Raw genomic sequence first — 19,916 nt, forward strand, 5'->3', positions numbered from 1 at the left:
AGAAAATGTAGACCTTAGGTCCACTGAACGTGGTGGAAGACATCTGATATCTTCATTGTGGCACAGAACATTAACAAATAATGAAAAGATTAACAGATCTTGGCTTATATATTCTAAATTTAAAAATGCAATTTTTGTACACCATGCGAGATTTACCAGAAACACGCCACTGCCGTTACATCAGCATTGTGTACTACAGGATTAATTAACTGAAAAAAAGCTTCAGAAAGGTTAATTGAGCACGAAGCATCGGAAATCCACAGAGAGTGCATGATTCGACATTCGAAGTGGAAAATTCGACTATAACAAATGAAACAGTATCAAGGCATCGATCATGACATTAAGCGTCTAATTCACACAGAGAAAGAAAAACGGAGAGAGATCCTACAGGTAGTTATGGATGCTGTATTGTATCTTTCAACAAACTGTCTTTCTTTTCGTGGGTGTGATCAAACCCCTAGCAGTCTGTTCAGAAAGTGTCCTCGGCCTAGTCAAGGCAATTTTTTGAATTTAATGACTCTGCTAGCCAAACGTAACTCACTTCTTAAGTACCAGTTAGAACACCTAAAAAAGAGACAAGTATCACATTTAATAAAGATAATTCAAAATGAAATTACTGATATAATGGGGAAAACAGTTTGCAATAGCATTTTAAATGATATTAAAGAAGCCAAATATTATACAATAATGTTCGATTGCATTCCAGATGTGTCGCATACAGAACAAATGAGCCAGGTGATTCGATACGTAAAATATATGTGGTGATGTGTGTGAAATAAAGGAGAGCTTCATTGATTTCATATAAGTTGATGGAAAAACAGAAGAATGCATTTCTCAACGGATTGTGGGAAAACTGACTCTTGATGGTTTGGATATTGGATAATATGGTGGTAAGTCTGACAATAACGGATTTAATATGGCCGGTATTTATAACGGAGTACAAGCCAGGCTTACAGAAATGAATCAGCTGGCCGAATATGTGCAATGTTTAGCTTACTCTTCGAGTCTTGTCGGCGTGCATTCTGCCTCATCTTGCCCCGAAGCCTAAATATTTAGCTTTTTTGGCGGATCCAATATTCGATGGGATACTACAAAAAGATGTACAAAAACCAACTTAAAAGGAAGCACCCAGACGAGATGGTCGGCAAAATATGTGGCTGTGAGAACTCTTCTAACGAATTTACCAGAAGTAGTAAAATCCTTGAAAGAAATTAATTATCTTTCTCTTAGTCCAGAATCAAAGTACTAAGCAGGACATCAGCTATATGTTGTAAAAAATTTTGAATTTATTATCAACCTGATAATTTGGGTTAATAGTCTTCGAGAAATCAATCGAATAAATATTGAAATTCAAAAGGAAGATACTGTTCTTGCGCGTTCTGTCGCATCCATGGAATATCTGACCAAAACTTTAAAAAAAAATGAGAGAAATTCCTATGGCATATTGGATAGAAGAATCTAAAGCAGCAGCCGAAAAAATTGAGATTGAACCTATTTTGACAAATAAACGAATTCTAAAGCGCAAAAAGCAATTTGATGAGTTGTACTAGGACGAATCACGAACACTTCATCCTGTTCAGCTATTTTCTAATGCAATGAAAATTGTATTTGATCGAATCTTATCAGAAATTAAAACGAGGGTAAACAGCACTACTACACTAAATTCAAATTTCGCATTTCTCATTGGTCGTGAAATATTGAATTTGTCAACCGAAGAATTGCAAAAGAATGGAACAGATTTTGCACAAAAATATGAGCGAGATGTAAACGCATTTGAGCTCTGTCAGGAACTTGCCATTTTAAACAAAAAGCGTCAATGTTATTCGTCCACATAAAAAAGGCTACAGTTTTTTTATCTCTTGCGACAGATCTACACCTATGATTTTCAGGATTGTCTTTTGCAATATTTCTATTGCCCTGCAGATTTACTCTATGCTTCCAACTACATCCGCAAATGAATGAAGTTTTAGCAAATTAAAACTTAATAAAAACTATCCGAGATCATCCATGAACCAGGAGCGTTTATCAAGTCACGCAGTTCTGGCAATCAAAAATCAAACAGGACATCAAGTTAATTATGACGATGCCATAGATTAATTTGCAGAGCAAAAAGCTCGCAGTGTAAAATTTTAATTCCGTAATATTTTAAGAGCATTAGGTAAGAACTTAAAATTATTAATGAAATAAGAATTATGAAAAGAAGTACAAATACTAACCTTTTCCTATCAGCAGTAGCTCGTATTGTTGTTAAGTATAGCTAATGAAAGTTAGTTACGTAATTAATCAGCTCATAGATTGTCCCAACTTATGTTATCTATTGTTTGTAACTAAATATTATTTTTATTACGAGTGCATATTTAATTGAACGTTAGGAGTTACTTATTTAAGTATGTTATTAAGAAAAAGGGAATTTGATTATTCATTGCATTAGTGATTTGTAAATTGTATATATTCGTTTAAGCTATTATTAGTAATGTGACATTTCTATTTTTCGTACTATGCTGAACTGCTTTAGTATTTAGTACTGAATTACTTTCCGTTACTATGGCTAGTTATTGTTGCAAACATTGCAAAACTACATATTTCAAAGGAAACATAAATTTTGGTTATTACACTGCAAAAATAGTCTTTTGTATCATTTATTAGTATGAGTAGGTACTGTTGCAAATATTGATAAAAATCTCTATTTCAGAGAAAATGTAAATTTTATTATTTCAGTGCACTGGAGAAGAAACTGCATTAGAAGGGTACGCACGGGTTTTTAATTATGTAACTTTTGGTATGTATGTCGGGCCACCAGCGGCTGAGAGGTAAAGTCTGACACTAGTAGTTCGGTCGGGGGTTGGAATCAAGTGAATTAGCGGGCTGCATGGGTGTTTCCGTCGTTTCGCTCATGCAGAACTTGCATATGAGCCAATTACTCTTAGAAAGCCCTCAGCGATTTCTCCTCTTAGGCAAGTGCTTTGTCACAAGTAAAGAAACTGAACCATTTGTTATGTATATTTCTTTTATAACAAAAATGGCACATAAAGAATTTCTTATTATAAAATGGATTTTACATTTTATCTCAAACCCTACATATTTCTATGTTTATTCAAAGAATTAAAATTTGTTAGAGAAACTTTAAGGAAGATGGGTGAGGGCGGCAGTTTTAAGTTTTTGCCCTGCCTAGGAAAAATGCTAAATTCGGCGCTGAGAAGATGTTTTTATTTTATTCGGCTAATAATTCCTAACTAAATGTAGTATTTCTTCTCGATGTACTCCGTCTTTGGTATGATTTAAATCAAATTCCTCGTCATTATAAATATCATGAATACACATCAAATAGTTTTCTGGTTGCAATTTTCTAATTTTGACTATGCGTAATATATGCTTTACGCATGCGCGCGTTGAAAGAAATGTTTAATAAAGTAAACAAATAAATATTAAGCTTTTTTTTTTTTTTTTTTTTTTTTTTTGTAAATTTTGATACTCTTTAGATCATAATTGCTCTTTATTTCATATTTTTAATTTTATAATTTCTGCATGCCATCTTACCAGATTTAAATTGATGATTTATAATACGGAAAAACCCCTAACCCGGAATCGCCGAAGTCCTGACGAGTCCAGATTAAAGACTTTGTACTGTATATACAGTAAGGCCTGGTTATACAGCTGGTGTGGCAGAATTTTTAGAATTTAGTGACACACCCAGCAACAAAATCTAGAAATGTCATAACTTAGGATTTAGAGCAGGCACTGGAAACAGAATTTAGAAAGGCACTAGGCAGCAGAACTTAGGATCCACAGGAGATTGCAACTGGTGAAAGAAAGAAAAGCTAATTTTGAGGTGGAAAAATGCCTAGCACCAGCTCTGTATGAGGCATATTAGATAAAGATAAGGTTCAAACCTTATGTTCTGGTAACATTGTGCATAGGGTTTACCAGAACCTGACAACATAAGGTTTACCAGAAAGTTCTCCCCGATAATGTTATTCTGAGTTTCAACATGTATGCATATGTTCACTTGAGACATATATAGCTGTCTCTCTTCATCACTGCATTTATAAATACCTGCTCTTCTAAATTAACAAAAATAAAAGTGTTTCATGCCATTATAGAGTGAGATGCTATCGTGTAGAAATGGCTACCGATAAAGTTCATTTATGATGCTGTACTTCGTAGGTATTCCAACAAAGAAGACATGCTACAGAAGGGTTTGAAATTTAGGGACAGTTTTTCATGGAGATGCAGTTATGGATGGAATAAATAGGAGATGGTTCGAAAAATTTGAAGCACATGATTTCGACCTTACACCTATTTTGATTGATAACAATACTGTAAAGACCAAGATATAGCAATATAATTTTTTTGATAACGCTGCAGATTGCAGAAAAGGTTAATTTATGTCAACAAACCATTTCAGACCATATTCAGAAATCGGGATTGGCCTATAAATATCCCAGATGGATGTCTCATGAGTTAGTTAAGTGAGAAGAAGTCGTTATACACATATCTCTACTTGCTCAGAATAAAAACTACCGTAATTTCCGGAAGAAAGGCCGCATCAGCATAAACGCCGCACTCGAGAAAAATGGCGGGGAAAAAATTAAAATTACACAGAAACACCCTATCAGCGTAAACGCCGCACGGGAGAAAAATGGTGGGGAAAAAATTAAAATTACACAGAAACGCTGCAATAGATTAAATTGTGCGTGACATCGTCATGGGCCGTATAGATGCAAAAACTCAACCTAAGTCCTGATATATGACATACCATCTCCCTTCGGAATAGTCTTTCGTTTAAAAATGATCATCGGCTTTAACTTGTCACCGTTTGCGGCACAAGCTAACATACATGTAAATGACGTTCTTTCATGCCCCGTCAAACATACAGTTTTTGCAACAGTTTCATCAACAGTTCTGTTTGCAGGAGAGTCGAAAGCTAACGGCGTTTCATCCGTATTTATTATCTGCGACCGAAGTTTTTTTTTTTTTTTTTTTTGTCAATAATAGCTGTCACATATTTTAGAAAAGATGACTTTTTATCCTGCCAGTCCATTGGTAATTGTTGCCCGACTGTTGTTCTAGTACGCACAGAAATATTTTTTCTTTTCATAAATCTGCTACACCTCCTTTGAAATCATTTATGTTCATTCGTTTTGCTATAAATTTTGCTTGTAAGCGAATTTTTACAGTCGAAATTGCCATTCCCTTTCCTCGTTGCTCCTTTATCCAGTTTGCAAGGTCGTCCTCTAGATTTGGCCACCTTACAGTACCACTTCTTTTGGCTCGTTTCTGTTGTGGCATATTTTTAAAAAGTTCTTTTTCAGTTCTCCAACGTCGAATACATCTGTCGTCCACTTCAAACTCTCGAGCTGCTGCTCGATTTCTAATTTGTTCAGCACGTGAAATTACATTAAGCTTAAAAACAGCAGTATGGCTTCTGTGCCGTTTAGGGACATTTTGAAAAATTTTCCGCTCCCTTCTTACTTAAAAACTATCCAACAAGTACTTGGACCCAAACTGATGGGATATGTATTTGGCAGAATGCCAAGAAAAATCCATTCATGCTGAAGGGGAAATACATCAGAGTTCGTTATTGCGAGGCAGGTGGAGTCATGTCCGCCTTTGTTTTCAAATTTTTTTAAATTGCAGAGAAGGCAGGGGTGGGGAGAGGATGGGTCCTGGAAGATTCATCGAATGGCAGAGGAGAGAGACTATTCGAACTGATGAGAATGTTGATTTGAAAGGTAGAAGAATGTTACTGTTCTGAGATCTCGTTAAGGATGAATAAGGCATGTAGGTCCGTTCAAGGGAAAGAATGTAAACAAAATAACGTTCGCAAAAAGCAACTGAGTGGTCTTTTGTGTGGGAACAGCACCAGTCTATGCACAATGACAAGGCCATCCAAACTATGTACTATGACCATCATAGGAAATATTTTATTTTTAGTGCACATAAACACCGCATGGGTAAAAATGCCGCGGCGTTTCTTCCGGAAATTACGGTAATCCTTTTTGGACTCAATGATAGGTGAGGATGAAAAGTGGATTGCCTACAAAAATGCTGTAAGGAAAACAGCACACTGTGAGCTTGGACAACCTGCCCCACTCCACCTCTAAACTGAGTTTAATTCTGAATAAGAGAATACTGTGTATATGGTCGGACATCCAAGGACCAATATATAGTATTACGATTTTTGAAACCTAAAGAACAGTTAATTTGGAGAGATACTGTCAGCAAATAGATAATTTAAAGAAAGCAGTCAAAGAAAGAGGCTGGAGATGTTCCATAGGAAGCACATCATAATGCCAGAGAACATGCTGCTTTCGTGACTCATCAGGAAATCACAAAACTTGGCTGAGAAATTCGGCCCACATCCGCCATACTCCCCAGACCTAGCCTCCTCCAATTACCAATTCTTTCCCCGTAAAACGTTTTTAGGGGGACGGAATTCAAAACTGAAGCAAGTTTCAGCCAAGCACTATTCGAGTTCTTCGCCTCCAAGGACAAGACATTTTTCAAAAATAGTATCTACAAATTACCATTATGCTCATGCATAATGACTACATAATACAGTCAAAAGTCTTTAATCCGTATGTCCATAAACTGGAATGATTTATAATTCGGACCTCAAAGCTACAAACTTTCTGCGCATGCATCAACGCATAATGCGTTCACGCATGCGCATAAGACCATTACGCATGCGCATAATACATTTACGCATGCAAATAATACGTTTACGCGGCATAAGCTAAGCTAAAATTGGCTGATCTTTGGAATATGGTAACTGGTAGTTTGGTGATATTTTGGAGGAGATAAAGGTTACTACCTAGGACTTTGGTAATAATGTGAGAAGCACTCAGTTCCGATTACGCATTATTTTGTGTGAGTGAAATGAGAGATCATGATATATGTCATGTGACATTAATGGACGAATTACAGTTCTTTAATCGGAAAAGGGGGGAAATCTGGAAATTTCGTATTTAGCTTTATTCTGTGTTGTGTGAAACGTGACATTAATGGATGAATTACAGTTCTTTAATCGGAAAAGGGGGTTAATTTGGAAAAATTATTTTGTATTAAGCTTCATTGTGTGTTATGTGAAATAGTGTTGATTAATTTTCGGATTGCATGGCGCTATGTAAAGTGAATTTAAAATTTTTAATGCGTTTATCTGATAATAATAATAAGTCGAGATTGTGTGAAAGGAAGGATATTACAGTTAAGTTTAAATGGCGGTGCAAGAAATATGGTGAAAATGGACATTTTGTGAAAAGGAGTGTAAGGAAGGATACGTGGTTTGCTGAAAGTAGTTCGAGTATAGGTGAAATTTTATTAATTTCTTATTAGTTGGTGAACAGACTTTCAGTTGACTACTGGATTTAGGATTTAGAAATTAGCAGTAGTACTGCAGCCACGTAATGAAGATTCTGAAAAAGATTAGGTAAGTTAGTATTTTTAATCATTTGAGGATATTATTTTTATGCATTGTTCTAAATGTAAGGAGTAAATTAATGTGGTATTATTGGAAAATTGTTATTAGCAATGATTTAGTTTAAAGTAATTAGGATTGTCATCTAATTTTTATTAATTTAATGTATGTGCTTATTTATATTTTAAGTAGTGTTTTTTAATTTAATTATATTTTAATTTAATGATCGTGATTTTGTGAGTTAAATATATTTGTAGTATTTTGGAATACGTTTGAGTACTATACGTTGAGTATTTTCATGCATTTTCGTGAAATTTTTTTAATTTATGAGAAAAAAGCAGTGTACATGGATAAAGTGAAGAGTGTGCGCAATGCCATTTTTGTGCAATTCTGGGATGTTAAGTAAAAATAAGTCGACGTGTACATGGTTTAGTGATATTTTAATTAAATGAAAGTTATTTTGTGAATTTTATGTTTGTAGGAATTTGGTATACGTTTCAGTTGAAGTAAACGTGTATGGAAATAATTTAAATATTTGACACTAAGTATTTGTAACTATTTTTAATGTTTGCGGTAAAAATTCGTTGGTGACGTTTATAATATAATAGATAATTTAGAGTACAAGTTTTTGGATATTTTATTTATTTTATACGTGGAAATGTTCATCCTTGGAAAGGGTATATACTTTTTCGCGATCAGGTAATTTCATGTATGTGCTTTTTACCGAGTTTAAAGATTCAGAAAATTTTCCTGCATTTCCGTGCAAATTTTTGTAATTTATGAGAAAATAGCAGTGTAGATGGATAAAGTTAAGAGTGTGTGCAATGCCATTTTTGTGCAATTCTGGGATGTTTTTTAAGTAAAAATAAGTCGACGTGTAAATGGTTTATGTGTATGTGCTATTCTGAAAAACGCGCAAGGAGGTTGCGATTGTGCACTTTTTCCGAATTTTTCAGTTAATATTTGTCATGATTAAGCAGTTTTGTTACATAAAATTTCTAGCATAAGTGTAATTCGGCTAGTAGATTGTTGGAAAAAGTGTTGAGTAAATAAAAAGAAAAGAAACACGTCTTTACTTCGTGATTACAAAATGGCGGCGAAAAAAAAAATTGATGGTTGCTGTAGCAGAGTTGGTTGCCAAATTTTCGCCAAAAAATCGCCAAGTTACCATAATCCAAAGATCAACCATATATTTTTACATGATATGTAAAAGCACAAGGGCTGTTTGGTAAAAGTTTACAATTGGAGTGCCTCTTGTTTCTTGGCAATTCTTTTTTTATCTCCTTGTTGCTCAGAATATGTGAAAAGCATGTTTTAAATTATTGAATAGCCAGTTTAGCTATATATGTGTTTAACTCAATAATGTATTTATGTGCTATAACTGCATATCTATCTTTATGCATCATCAGCATTTATGTCAGATACAAAATTTCATCACATGAAATATGTAATATCCTTATTATTAATTCAAATTTTGTTCAGTAGTTCAGCTTATATAAAGAAACTTAAATCTTCATTAATTACTTTATCTTACTGGTGTTTTATGCATGTTTTAAAATCAATCAGGTGCCTTCTTTTGTCTGTGTGTTTTTTAATTCATATATATTTCAATATCAATTTATAATTTTAAAATGATGAGTCTACCGAAGCATAAGAAAAAAGAAAATTTATAGATAAAAACATATACTCACATCAATCAATACCAGTTTGTAAGTAGTATATAAATTCTGAGTTTATAGAAAGAAATTTTATGGTTTTAAATTCAAATTTTATAATTATAAAAAAAAGTATGTTATTCCCTTCTTAAATTCGAAATTTAGCATTATGGAACATTACTAATATTTAGAAGACATGCATCTTATTCATTACACACAGCTCTAGTTTTCGAACAAGCTCAGAAAAGCATATATTCTGTTTACATTTACCTGAAATTACACAAAAAAGCTTACAGGCACGAACACAATATATAAACATGCTTAATATACACAAGTCTCCTTTAAACTTTCAGTTGGACACATGCATACCAGAAATTTCTTTCGGAATACCTAAAATTTATTAAAACCAATATATTTCTGCTGTAATTTATGTATTAAAATTTTTGCATGAATTAGACTAAATTTTGCTGCCATTCACTATAATTCTTATCATACTGAATTAACTGTAATCTAAAATTTTACCACGATGGTATTCTGAAGTAATCGGATACAAATGTAAATGCATTTGAATACAAATTCAATAAACATAAATATACAGAATACATTTTGTAGATGAGAGCGTATTATCAAGAAGAAATGCGTGTTCCTCTCTAGATGTAAACATTGAAAGTAGACGGTAAAATTAAAATAAAATAAAAAAAAAAAGACTCTCAAGAAAATCGTAACATTCAAAGCGCATAAAAAGACATTCTAAGAAACAGAATTTAAGGAGGTAATATTACTCTAAAGATGACATGCATACAATATTATTCTAAAGTTACTTGCACACCAGCAACAATTTTAAATGAATAATAAACATGACGAGTAATATAATTTTAATTCCATACAAAACAAAAGAAAAAACAAGGGAAATTAAATCTTACCGGTTCACTGATATAATTACATTACTCTGATAATCAATTAATTATTTTCCTCCTCAATAGAAATATAACTTTTACTACACTTACTTTCTCACAAACGTTCACAGCAGCGCGCCTCCATCACAGAGAGATTTACTCTACTCTATCATTGTCTGAAAATCACATCTCGAAAACAGACAGCGCTTTCTCAAAGTGTCCGGCAGACGTAGCTGTATGATATGAAGATTGGCGTTCAGCAGCAGTCTATTTCCGAACATATTGAATTTATCGTTTTCTTTCTGACATTAATGATTTACTTCAGTACTATATTACATAACACAGAAATAATAATTTTTTTAGATAAATAATTGAAACTTTTATTTTAAAATAAGAATTATCTTAGATTTAATTATATCGATATGACCAAAAATTCGCAAAACAAAGTTTTTTCAAAAACATAATTATTTTTTAAAAAAATATTACGGAAATGGAAAAATTCGACCTCGCAATGTAAGTATGCGTAATTCTTGAAATTATTAACACTGTATTAACTAAAATTTACTAAGCAACAGGCTTTTTTTAAAGCATACAGAAGATGCGTTGTGTATATTTTACTTTATTCCAGCAAGAATAGAGTTGGAGGAAAACGTTAGTTCCGTTGCCGCCGCGCCTAGCTTGCAAAGCTGCAAGCTGTATACCGGCTATCTTCATTTGGTTGCTTCAGGTAGCGATGCAGAGACAGAAATGCCTAAGTGAGTCCCGGAGACAAGATATAATAAATAAAATACAAATTTTTCTTATAAACTGTAATATTATATACGCAATATTTACAAACCTTTGCTTTGCATTAAATGAGTGATGAGGATGAAGTCAAAATCATGCTATAAACATATAGTCAGCTGAGATTTTAGACAGAGCAGCTGCGAAAGCACATTTAAGCTTTATGGAGGAAATTTTTGGTTATCGCTAAGCATGAAAGCCGCAAACGGGCGAAGATCCTCATGAAGAATCTCGTAGCTGAAAAGTTCAAAGTGGTTCATTATATTACATTCTTGTGCTTTCTGATAGAAGCGCTCATTGAGGTTTCTGAGAACTTCGCCAACGGTTCGATTTTAAGGTCGTCGTGAAGACATTTGTTACGCACATAAAAGTGGGCATTTGTAATAATGCGACGATATCTGCTTTGCACCACTTGAAGCTTCTTCAGTTCTTATCGGTAACCTTATTCTTAAGCCCATGCCGGCAAAGCGTAAGTCATAACTGGTCTGATAACGGAGAGGTAAATAAGTCTCTTCTTGTTCAGGTCCAGTGAAGAGTATTTCCCAATAATTGGGTATAAGCATTTGATGATTTTAAGTGCCCTGTAACGCACATTATTAACATGATGTGTCCAAGTAAGGTGGTCATTAAATAAAACACCAAGATATTTGGCCTCGGAAACCACCGGAGCAATTTCGTTGAATAAAGTTGTTTTTGATCCTTTTGCGTTTTCGAATGATCAGGAGCTGTGACTCTGAAGCATTAATTTGGATTTTCCATTGTGCACACCACTGTTCAATCAAAGGAATAAGAACTTGAAGTTTTTTGACTACATGGTTTGCCTTTGCAGATTTTACAGCTAACGCGGTGTCATCTGCATAGCAAACCAAAATAGAGTTGTTCTGTGGTATTTCTAGAAAATTTTCAGCATAAAATAAATAAAAAATTGAACCGAACCTTGAGGAATACCACTGCGAATATTCTTTTTGCAGGCGTCAGCACCATTTACACAAACATAAAACCTCCTGTTCGTGATGAAAGAATGTATCGTAAGTAATAGCTCTCTATCAAAGTGACAGGAAATCAACTTTGAGAGAAGTCCCTCATGCCAGACGCGGTCGAAAGCTTTCGCCATGTCTAGCATGAGGAGAGCAACACACTGTTTATTGTGGAGCGCTGAGCTAGCAAACTTCGTAATCCATATTAGTTGCTTAGTCGTCGAAAGCTTGGCTCGAAAACCAAATTGTTCAAGCGGTAATAAATTAAGATAAGGTTGCATGCTTGATAAAATAATCCGTTCGTAGATTTTTCCTAGCACTGGTAACAAAGTGATCGGCCGATAACTGTTAGGTTTATTGTGATCCTTACTAGGCTTTGGAATCAAAATAACTTTTGCACATTTCCACAAGCTAGGAAAATAGTTGTGGTACAAGTATGCATTAAAAATGCTGGTCAGTTTACAAATAATGTTGTGCGGCAGGTTTTTGATAACAGCATTAGTGATGCAGTCATTACCGGGTGCCTCGCGCGGTTTAAGTTTTTTAATAATATTCACAACTTCCGCGGGAGTGGCAAATTTCGGGATATTTTTGATAGATGGTGCTCAGATCCAGTCACGTACTTGAAGTAACGTAGATGAATCGAAATTTTTATCAACAGGCCATTCATTTGGCGTGAATTGCGTTTCCAAATGCATAGCAAAAATATCCGCTTTGTCACTATTAGAGATAGCCACTTGTTCAAAGAAGACGATTTGAAGCAAAGTCGATTTGAGATTTTTAATCAGAGTCCAGAGCGAGCCGTTCTGAATGTTAATCTCCGATAATTTTTCGCTCCACATTTCGTTTTTGTGGGATTTCACTGCTTTCTTAATGTCCTCATTTAAGCGATTTATCGCCCTTTTTGCAACGGGGTCCTAGGTTAGGTGGTAGATTTTTCTGAGTCGATTACGTTGCCTCATGAGTTGTCGGATATTCCTAGGGAGACGGAAAATATTTTCGCTTTTATTAATCATATAGCTTGCTTATTCCACAGCGCATTGAATATGTTCAGTAATAGATGAGACAGCTGCATCGACTCCTTGTACACTGTTAAGATCATTTAAATTAATTGTAGACTTTTTCATAATATTTCCATAAAGTTGCCAATCAGTTATTTTCCTTGAGGAATTTAAATCACTTTTTTGAACCCCAAGTGTAGCAATGACGGTTAGATGATCTGACGAGAGTTCATGGACCATTTCTAAAGTAATGGGAATCGTGGTTGTAGATAATGCAATGTCAATATGTCAGAATGTTCAATTCTATCAGGGCGATAGGTGTATTCATCTCGTGCGTAAAGTGCTACAGGATGGTTTAGAATATAATCCTGGAGAATTTTGCCGCTCGGATTACTGCGTCTGCAGTTCCATACAGTGCTTTTGACATTCAAATTCCCCGCAAGTATAACAGGAGTATCCTGAAGTAATAGCGTATCCAGCAGCCTTTCAGTAAGGTGATTTTGTGGTGAGTTATACATTGCACAAAAATATAAGTCCTAGAACACCGAGAAGGTAACACACACAGTCACTGATTCATAGCCATTGTCATTGCATTTATTTATAAGACAAAAAAGAAAATTTCTTTTAACGTAGATGATGACACCTCCGCCGCGATGAGAAGTCCGATTACAACGGTAGCTATGATAATTTGAAATATTAAGACGGTGACATTGCTGCGCATGCGATTCTGTAATAATCGCAATGTCAGTATCATGATCATGAAGAAATTCTTGCAGTTCATGCTTTCGATTTTGGAGGCCGTTAGTGTTCCATATCATGAAGCGTATATAATTCGCGTATTTTTTTATCTATCCATTATTAGATTTTGGAGTGCCTTGAGATGCTGGTTTCATGTCTTGAGTGAGTGTCTTAAATAGAAGTGGGAAGCCAGATTCTGAAATGATGTTAACGAAAATTTTAAGTTCGCTGAGTAGGGCTTTTGCCTCAGAGATAACTTTCGGTGCAAGACCGATTGCAAAGGCTTGAGAGTAGGATTTTCTGGTATTTACTTTGTCAGCATAAGATGTTACTGGTGGGGGAGGTCTTGGCTTAAGAAATTTCTCGCATCCTCTGTAATTTGTAGTGTGACCCACTTGCTGACAGTTGCCACCCTTCGTGGAGTGCTTTTATCTACGCATCGTACGCATTTGGGTTCGTGGTTGCAGTGTGATTGAGCCTGATGAAATCCCTGGCAGCGGAAACACTGCAGTGGTCTAGCACGGCCGTTATATCTTTCCATGGTGATTCTCATTCCATTAATAAAGTTTCATGGAAAATCTCATGGATCTTATCTTTCCGTTCAAGAGTTCAACAGGGGGAGCTTGATCACTCCACCGTTTCTTCTATGTTTTAACTCGTTAACACGAATAACACTGTACCCCTTATCAAGTAGCTCATCCATTATTTCATCGATCGAAGTATATGAAAGGTAGACATCTGATTACACCTTTGATACACCTGTTCTCAGGAAGTTCAAAACAGTGATAGAGACTCCAGCACCCGTAAGCACCTTAATGATTTGTCTGCTTAAAGTTGGAGTCTTAGATTGAATTTTGAATCCACCCTGAATTAACTGTCCGTAATAATCACTTTCAGCTTGAAAATTATATCCAATTAAATAGAGCTTTAACATGAGAGAAGGTAAGTCTTTCATCTTTTATCATAATGGGTAGTGGTTTACGTCCTAAGGCTCCTTGATTAGTTGGAGGTGTCGTCAGTGCAGGTTGATCATTTGGAGTGGTATCCATAGCGTGAGGCTTGGAGGCAGCAGCTGCCTGATCAGCAGTCGGTAACCAAGAATGCTCAGGAGGTGGAAGGTGAGGGATATTCTTCCTAATAGGTTTGCGAGTGCGTTTCGTAGTGCGCCCTTTCGGACCGTTCTCCGAATCTGAACTTTCGTCCAAAGCTTTATATTTTCTGATGTCCTCATCGGAACATGCATGATCTTCAGGGCATCTGACATTCGGTTTAGCACTTGGAAGTTGAGGAAATTCTTCATTGTAGCTATCACTGCAGGTCCCAGAAGTAGTAGCACTAACTCGGTCTTGCAGCAGCTAATGTATTTCATAATTAAAGCCAGAACTTGAAAGCAAACTGAAAATATGGGGATAATAGATGACTCTGCATATTTATGAAAACTTCTTATGCTGCATATGGTTGTGATTTCATTTGATTTTACTATGCATGTACAAAGAAAGTGTCAGTGATTTACTTATACAGAAAATGATTTTTTGTTTCGTGATTACAATATACTGCGTGCACTGTTTTCAATAAACATTATTAATGCTCTTTTGCATATCAAGAAATTCATTTCAATTTATTATCGAAAACCACTGCTTACATATTACCCGCACCTAATCGAAAATTTTCCTTTCCGCTTCTTTTTCTCAAGATATCAGAAACGATTTATTGATATGCGTGAATAATCTGCAGCAGAATGTGAATTTTTAACACAGAAGTAGACTTGTACATAAAAATGCATTAATCAGTTTTATATTTAATCTTCGGTAAGCTTTGTAATATCAATTAACTCTTTTTGTGAAAGTGGGCTCAAATAGTACTGTATTTCTCTGAGAAAAAGAAAGATTACATGAATGCCGGATAGTCACTTCGCAGAAAAAAAATATAGGCTTGTTTATTTTTGCCTTTTTGTATTTTAGAGCATATTTCTTCATAAGATTCTATGATTAAAGGTAAAATCATGTTCATCATTAAATGCCTGAAATACAATGATCTGCTATTTATAAAACAGTTATCAAAATAGATTAGAAATTCTTTAGAACACGAGTTTAAATATTTGATTATAAATAGAGAAGATTTCAAGTATCCAATGGCAGCTTCGTCGGATCACACTACTTGAACGTTTGCCAGTTTGCCTGGCATGATTAAAGGAAACCGTCTGGTTGTTCAGAACAGGCAGTAACCACCAGTATGCGAACCACCCGTCTGAAACTGAGATCCAGAAACGGTCTTTTTAACCGCAGCAATTTTAATATATGCTATTTAAACTAGAAATACCGCTGCTGCTGGCACCAGACCTGCCCTACAATTGATTCTCGTCATTGGATTTAGAGTCTACTCATTCCAGTTCCGGAGTCTCAAAAGAATCCGTTATGTTATTTTTCATCATTACCTCCTCGTTCTGATTAGTAAGTTACGGAAATTATTAAACCTTCAACCCGTTCAGGACCAGCGTCGCGTATGCGCGATGCAACGTTTTCACTCTTACCAGCTCAGCGTCGCGTATACGCGAAGAGCTCCGATCAATCTCTTCAGATCAGCGTCGTGTATACGTAATTTGAAAACGGAACAATTTTTGAATTTTTCAATGCCAGTAGATGGTGCTAAATGGTAACGGCTTTCACTCGGTTAAGTCAAGTGGCTTTTGATTCTTCGTGTATGAGCATCAGTCTCTGTTCTGTGCTCCTGGTTTTGATAAATTTATTGGTGTAAAAAAACTGGGAATCATTGCTCTTTAAGTTAAAGGACACCGGCGTGCTTGTTTATTTCGTTAAGAATTTCTTTTTTTTTTGTTATTGTTATCTTTGTTTTTATTTTTTGCGTTTTTCTCAATTTTTTAGGGGGGTAGGAGAATGTGGAAAAACGCATCCGTGATCCTAGTCAACTTCCGTGATCGAAAAACTCAGACCATCTGTCGCTTTTTATACGTTGTTTATTTTAAAACTTACTTGCTCGGCATATGCTCGGCGAAAAAAGCCGTCATTGTCTTGTGTGTCGATTCTCGTTTTGAATTATTAAATAATTACCTAAAGATAATTATTGCTTAATTTTCTTTTACATTTCGTATTTGTAATTTTGTATTCAAGTGTATAGTATTTGTTTTCATGCTTATAGTTATAATTTTAGTATTTCGTATGCTTCATTTATTTCTAATAGTGTGATATTCTTTATATTAATACATATTAATAATTAGGATATTAAGTACGTAACTTCAAAAAATGAGGAAATTCTATTAAAACCCTGATTTTATATGAATTATTTTGTAAAAGTAGGCTTAACTTCTGACAATGCGTGGGCCGGTGGCGAACATGTAGATGAGAAAGGAAGGAGTGGTCAGCTCGGCACTAAGAGGGAAGCACTGCTCCAAAGATTCGGTCTCCAAATGGGGTGTTTTTTGTTTACATTCCGAAGCTCCCTTGACAGCGCTTCGATAGTATTTTGAAACACGACAGTTCCATGCAAATCGAAAAACGAGACATTTCCCCATAAAACAAACATTCATTGTGTGATAGATAATAACAACTTGTATAGTTTAGTGACATTTACGCAAAAGTCACATCTTACTAATAACAGCGATAACTAACAGTTCGATAACTAACAACAGCGATTTTGATTATGAATTTGTTTTATAAACTTCTAAGCTGTTGAACTACAAAAATATAGAATTTAGCAAAAATGTTATGCTTAAAGAATGAAAAATACCTTACGGTACTTTTAAAATTGTATACGTCTTTCGATACCCTTGACAGAATATTCGCTACTTTTTATTTTCCAAACGTAAAAATGTTTGTAATTAGGCACATAGTTCAAGTTAAGTTTTTATTAAATAGAGTTAGGCATAAAAGGGCTGTCTACCTAACGGAAAGGGAGATGCTATAGTGGAGGAATTTCGAAGAAAAAGTGACCTTTGAGAGTGTATTAAGAATAATGCATGTAATTTTCATTCAAATTATATTTATACCTATTTCTTATGTAAACATTTCGGATATATGCTAAATTCTTCTAAATCACTTTACTAAAAAAATATAGTGAATGTACAGAAATTAAAGATTTGCACATGCCGGAAATGAAAAATATCAAATATATATAGGTATCTATTTATGCATACGCTTGAAAAAAGCATGCCTTTAACAAAATACGTAAATATTTATTAAATTATTTATAAATGTATTTGAAATGAAGGATTTATTCATTATGCATACGCTTGAAAAAAGCATGCCTTTAACAAAATACGTAAATATTTATTAAATTATTTATAAATGTATTTGAAATGAAGGATTTATTCATTCATAAACTCATACCCACCAGCGGCCGAGCGGTAAAGTCGCTGAACACTGGTAGTTCGGTCCGAGGTTCCAATCCTGCGAACGGGCTGGCTGCATGGGCGTTTTCGTGGTTTTCTTCCTGTGTAACGTGTATACGAGCCAGTATCCCTTAGAAAGTCATCCACAAAGGCGTCTCTCCCCTTAGGCAGATAGCCCTCTAGGCTTTGCCATAATCACAAACACCAAATACCATAAACTCATGTGAAAGTTACTGTGAAGAAATCTAATTATTAAATGCATCTAAATTTATAATGATTATAAGTATTATCTAAATATAAATAAAAATATATAATAACCTTATCATTGAATTATAAACATAAATATAAATCCTGTTGACACACACGTTTGTAAAACTATTTAAACAAGAATTGCTCGTACTGGAAAGCAATCTGTTAAAAGGTATTGTAAAGCAAATTCTATGAGATGTGTACTTAAGAAAGTAATAAAGACAGGGGCGTAGCTAGAGGGAGGCAAGGGGGGCATCTGTCCCCGGGCGCAGGATCCAAGGGGCGCCAAACTGATGTTAAGGCATTTTAGAATTAAATGTTTTCCATGCTTGGTAAGCAGTAGGGGGCGCGAAATCTTCAGTTGTCCCTGGGCGCTGAAAACCGTAGCTACGACTCTGAATAAAGAAGAGTTTTAGAATATGTATTTTTGAAATTAAGGGTTAAAAAAAATCTGATAAGTATAATTAAAAGAAATATTCCCCTCACATTTTATGATAACCTAGTTACAAGTTTTAAATAATATTTAAATATTGGCCAAACAAAAGGAGCGTTGAAGTTTCGTATCAAGGAACATAAATCTTATGTCAGAAAAGGCGAAATTAACAAGTCTTCAATAGCGTATCATAGTTGGACATTTAACCATAATTTTGATTTTGGGTCTGTAAAAATTATCCAAAAGGCTTCTTCCATAGGTGAATTGGATTTTCTTGAGGCTTTTCACATTCACAAAGATTTAGCAGGTTTAGTTAATGATTTGAAGTCCAATCCAGTCCTTCCTAATGCCTTTAAAATTCTACTATCTTAATTCAGTTATTTTTGCCGATAGATGGCGTTACCTCCTCGCGTTTGGTACTACCAGAGGGTATAAAAATCCGTTCAGTGGTTGCTTTCCATTATTTGAAGTTCAGATTTTGAGCGTGAAGGTGCATTTGCCCCTCGCTCCCTATTTTAACTTCGCTAATTTTTCTTGTCCTTTATGCTTGATCAGATAGCCTGGATCAGTAAAAGTAGGCGGCCAGTGCAACTCTGATTAAAAATCCAGTTTTAACCTCGTGCAGTGCTGATAAGGACCACGTGTTTCTGAGACTCCTTCTCCTTTATTTTCTTCTTTCTAGGTATTTCTTTCTCCTGATGAGGAGGGACCTTTAGCTGCCCTCGAAATCGATTGAGTGTTTCATTATACTTACGCTAAATACAAGGTTGTTTTTACGGTTTTGAGAAGAGTAAAAGTTAAGTTAAACGTGGAACAGTAGTCAAAGACTACAAGTCAAGTAGTCAAAGACTATATTAGAAGCTACCTCACAACTGTAAGGAGAGATAGAATTTTAAGTGTCGACAGCAATAGCATGCAAGGCCTGAATAATTACAACTATCCCATCTGTCACAAAACCAAAGTCTAGCCTGCACGCGATGCCAGAAATACGCTCTGTCGTTAAATCCAAAAATCTCAATTTAAATGCTGGCTTCTCATTTGCATTCTGATGAGAAATACGAAAAGGAGAAGTTATGGTAAAGAAATGGTTAATTAAGATAAAATTCCCTACATGCTACTAGAAGGCATCATTTGCATGACAAAAATTATTAACTTCAGTCCTAAACTCTGTCTCTTCCTTAGTTCTTAGAAATACGGGATTATACTTACATTTCTTAAACTACATCAAAATATTACTCTTCCCCAAAATATTGATTAATTAACTTACTTAACCCTTAGCCTGTCGAGTGATTATCTGCGAATCTCTTTAAAACTGTCGCTAGTTTTGGACCGAACTTTCCGTAAAATGTCGCGAAAATAACCCTAAACCTCTGAAAATTGTCAAGCAGTTCTTTTGTTATTTCCCATCCCTCCCAGAATTTT

At 34.9% G+C, this 19,916-nt stretch overlaps 1 protein-coding gene across 4 annotated transcripts in view; it reads right to left on the bottom strand.

Annotated features, from left to right (window-relative positions):
- LOC118184380 (uncharacterized) overlaps window positions 1-10,227 on the bottom strand; it is a 139,953-nt gene extending 129,726 nt beyond the window's left edge. For 3 of the 4 annotated variants that reach the window (XM_035354047.2, XM_035354048.2, XM_035354043.2), the window contains exon 1: window positions 9,996-10,144. The gene's annotated coding sequence lies outside the window, so the exon portion shown is untranslated. Of the gene's footprint in view, window positions 1-9,995 lie in introns of all 4 variants that reach the window. The other variant, XM_035354044.2, reaches the window with a different exon arrangement.
- Between the last annotated feature and the right edge of the window lie 9,689 nt (window positions 10,228-19,916).

This window comes from Stegodyphus dumicola, chromosome X2 (genome assembly GCF_044657685.1).
Source record: "Stegodyphus dumicola isolate Sdum_Otavi_A_Nest chromosome X2, ASM4465768v1".
NCBI classification, from domain to species: domain Eukaryota; kingdom Metazoa; phylum Arthropoda; class Arachnida; order Araneae; family Eresidae; genus Stegodyphus; species Stegodyphus dumicola.